The sequence below is a fragment of the Curcuma longa genome, chromosome 5 (assembly GCF_044706935.1).
Source record: "Curcuma longa cultivar G26 ecotype Majalengka, Jawa Barat chromosome 5, ITB_CL_G26_1.1, whole genome shotgun sequence".
NCBI classification, from domain to species: domain Eukaryota; kingdom Viridiplantae; phylum Streptophyta; class Magnoliopsida; order Zingiberales; family Zingiberaceae; genus Curcuma; species Curcuma longa.
The window spans coordinates 13,988,297-13,993,102 of record NC_133865.1 but is presented as its reverse complement, the minus strand read 5'-3'; positions in this window follow the sequence as shown (position 1 = coordinate 13,993,102).

Genomic DNA, 4,806 nt, shown 5'->3' with positions numbered 1-4,806 from the left:
CATCTACCCATGTTTAGCTACAACTAACCATGGTTAATCATACTTGGAACCCTAACCCAGCTAAACCCTAATATCCTAGGGTTAGCCGAATCCTTATAGGGTTTCTTAGGCACTTAGCCTAAACCATAAGCTTTAACTTTCATACACCATCATAAACAACATTAACTAGGGTTTGCAACTATGGTTAAGTTTTAAAACCCAACCCTTCTTCCTTATCATGGTTTGGCCGAAACTTCCATTTAGCAAACTTAGGTTAAAATTTAACCACATAAGCTTTAGACCATCCTAACTCTTTACTTGAAACCCTAGTTAGGTTCATAGCATAAATCCAAACCCTAACTCTTTATTTGGCCGAATGCTTAAGGTATGCAACATGGTTTAAAGCATGGTAAACATTACATGACTCATGTAACCATTTTCATGCTTAACCCTACTTGTTAACCCTAGATCTCTTCATGGCCGAAACTTACCTTCATGGGAAAACCCTAGGTTAGGTTTAAAGCATTATCTAAACCCTTAATCCTTGCCTTGGCCGAAACTTCATGAAGTCTTGGTTATGGTTTAAAAATTCTTACCACTTGAAATCTAAGCGTGGTTAAGCATAATCAACATGGATGAGCAAAGTTGTAACCCTAACCCAACACAAACCTAGCTTTCTTAGGGTAGCCGAAACCCTAACTTCATGGAACCCTTGGTTAGATCTAGATCTAACCACATGGAACCCTAACTCATGTTAAGAATTCATCAAGTAACCCATGTACCCTTTAGATAGGTTTAAAACCCCTTTTATCTAGGTTTGGCCGAACACTTCATATCATGAAATCATAGGTTGTTTTTTTTGAAATTTTTTTAAAACACATGCAACCTTGAATCATCATAGGAAACTAAACAAGTAACACTTGCATCTCATGGTTAGATGTAAACATAAATTTAATAACCTATCTTCCCTATATTAACCGAAACCTAAATATCATGAAACCCTAATTTTTAACCACATGAAAACAACCAACTTTATTCACATACATCACCATGAATCATATGAACATAGCTTATTCAAAACATAACTTTTAAAACCCTAACATCAACATCATAGCCGAAACTTCAAGAAGATTTCTTCATGCTCTTATCAACAACAAAACATAAAACATCAAAATTCATGGAAAACTTCATCATAGCTATTATGTTGCAAGGTGAGGGGAGTCTTACCTAGTCTTTAGAAAATTTTACCCTAAAGAGAAGAAGAAGATGAAGCCTTTGTAAAGCCTTAACCCTTTCCTTGTTTCTCCTAGATCCTCCTAGCCCTCCTAGTTTTCTTCCCTTGCTTCCTTAGCTTGGTTGATGGGGACACCTCCAAGGAAGCTCTCGGCCACAAGGAGAAGAGAGGAAGAAAAGTTTTTGGTGGAGAGAATGGAGGAAGAAGGTGCATTTTCGGTGAGGGAGAGGCTTTAAAGGAATTAGTGGAGAGGAGGTTACCATTCACTTGAAACTCCTCCCTTAACTCTCCTTTAATCATGAAGTAAAGGCAAGCAAAGTGCCTCTTCACTTGTCCTTATGTCCATTCATGTACCCTTAACTTTAAGTAACATGTCCCCTATGCTTTTCACAAGAAAGACTTGCTATCCCATTTGGTTATCCCATGCTTCTACTAGGCTTGCCATTTCCTTGAGGTCCAAGGATCAATCCTTGGTTCCTCCATTATTTTTCCTTTTTATTTTTGCAAAGCCCACATGAGATAAGCCCATTTAACTTATCCATTCTTTAAGGCCCAATTTCATTCCATTTTATCATTAGCTAGCCCATATAAGAGAAGCCCATCATGAAAACATTTAAATCATAAAGCCCATTAGGAAAAATCCTTCTAATGGCCCATTAAAGCTAAAAGCCCATTAATCATCAAGGCCCATCTAGAAATATCATTCATTATTATTCAGGAATTATTGAAGGAAAATTACGGGTATTACAAGGGCAGAGGCTGAATTCTGATCCTTGCCATCTCTGACCACGCTCCGCTGTGGGTGATTCACTCCAGCACGACCCGTTTCCCTTGTTGGTGTGACTTGACCGAATGGAGTTGGATGTCGTTCTGTGCTGATCCGGGAGGAATCCACCCACACTTCCATCCACTTCCACTATTCCTCTTTCTCTTCTCCTCATTGGTGCCGGCGCCGTTGAGGGAAGGAAACCCTAACTTGCCTTCTACTCTGTTTCATTTTCCCTAATTAGAACCCTTTTCTCTGGTTTTTATCATTCTATGTTCTGGTAATTACTTGATTCAAACCCCCCTGAATTTCTTGTTTGGAAAGATTGATAGTTGTGTATAATCCGATTGTGATTTTTAATTGGGCATTTGTGATTTAGTGAACTTTATGTGTTAATGACGTAGTTGTGTGGGAGGTTGATTGTTTTGGGTTGTAGATTTGAATGGGAATCGGTTATGTATGATATCCAACTTGGAATTGAATTTGTGTATCAATGGAATTTGAATAATTTATCTTTGTAGAATTAAATTGTTGTTGTGGTTGTGAAAGTGTTGTGAACATATTTGAGTGTTGTAGTATAATTTATAGGATGAATGTAGAGGCTGTGTAGTAGGAAATTTTGTTGTGTAATTAATGTAATGCTTGTGAATATCTCAATGTAAAGTTTGTGTAAGTAATGTTGTAGCATAACTTAGAAGGGGTGGATTGTAATTTGTATGTATGTATTTGTGACTCATTCATTGTATGTTATTGTATATGGAATTTATAATTCATGTTGTATGCTGACTTTGTAGTAATAAAATGAACCGTTGAACATGTTCAGGTTGTGTTAAATGCATGGGTTGTATGATGTATAATGTTGTTGTATGTAATATAATGTAACTTATTTGTTTGTACATGTTGTAGGAATGAGATTCATGTTGTATGTTGCAAGTGATATGTTAAACTAGGTTTGTTAGTGTTATATATAAATGTGATTGTAGTATTTACCATGTTCTGGCATGTGTGAATTATTGTTTGATATTGTAGACATGTTCTTTAGATGTATATTGTTAGTGGATTAGTTTACATAATGTAAATGCGTCGTTGTTTGAATAAATGTATGATTAAAAATGTGCACTTTGTATACTTAGGATTCTTTTGTTAATTGTAAATTCAATTGTGAATAAATGGAGTTGTAAATAGGAATGAATAAAATACAAATGAACCCCACACCATGTTGTCTAGGATAACTCCCTGTCATTGAGTCCAACAGAGATGACTTAGACCTCTCTATATTACCTTAAGGCGATACTTAGGGGTTTGGTAAATAATAAATAAATAAAAAATTTTGATGGGTGTAAGTGACAACAAATAAGGAAATAAGTATATAAATAAAACATCCCAAAACACACCTACATCACTTAGCCAAGAGGTTTAGTATTAAGTCTTGGTCTAACTAGTCTAGATTAGATTGAGGTAGTTTTAGCTAGATTAAGTCAATTACACCAAATAGAATACTCATACTTTAACCTAGACATGTATCGATAGAGTTTCCTTAGTCTACTATTATCTCAATCTTTTTTGATACCATTGATTAAGATTAAACTCCTTTTCGTTATATTTATCCAATCTATCTATTCTAAGATAAATATTAATTGCATATGGATAGAATGCATGTCATAGCATATAACAAATAATTTAAAACATGCATGATCCTGGCAAGTTTGAACATGAAAAAAAATCAACAAAATCAAGTCAAATAAGTCATATATTAGTTTCTAATAATGTGTCAAATTTTCAATTTGATATATTTTATATTATCCCTTGAATGTGCTAACCCACTTTAATTTGACACCATTTGATTATTAAGTTTTTATTGTTGACTTGAGTACAATTTTAATTGTAATCAAGTCTATATTTTGAAGATTTGTAAAATTATTAATAATCATTTCTAACTTAGTAAAATTATTTTTAAAAATTTTTGTTTTATTTTTCCAATTTTTTAAAACTTATATTTTCTTGTTTTTCAAGCTTATCTTTTGAGTTTTTAAAATTCAAGGATTTCAAATTATGATTTTTAAAATTTAAAAGCATATTTTTCTGTACTCTTAAAATTCAAATTCTAGTTTTTAAAATTTAATTTTCTAAATTTTTAAAAATAAATTTTTGGATTTTCAAATTTTTAGATTTTAAAAATTATTTTTTTGATTTTGTAAAGTTTTGATTAAAAAAATTTGAATGTGAATTAATAATTAGATCTGAATTAATGAATTATCTTGATTATTAATTAAATTTAGATTAATTGAATTGTAACTTTGATTGATCTGATCTAATTTTGATTGAATAGATCAAAGCTTATATTGATCTGATCAAGGTGTTGATTGACTTGATCAAAATCTTGAATAGGCATATTAGAATCTCGATTATTATTTATATCGATCTTTAAATTAATTTGATTATTTTTATTAAGTAATTTTAAATTAATTAAATTTAAATTATTGATTTTGTTATGATAATTTGACCTAAATTTGTCATGCAAATCTAGACTAGAGTAATCTAATGCATGTAAAATTTTAAAATATGAATTATCATAAACAATAAATTTATTAACCTTAGCTGCTCATCCTAGATCCTTGGATTTCTTCTACAGACATTGATTCTTATAGTGTCTGATCTAATTACACTTAAAACATGCCACATGTTCTTTGCTCTTCTAGAGTTTTAACATTGGTTCCTCCTTTGTTGTTGCTTGTGAAGATTGACTCTTTAAAATAGAGCACATATTTATAATGTTCTCTTTTATTACATTTAAAATATATTATATGAAATTTAAAATTTAAATTTA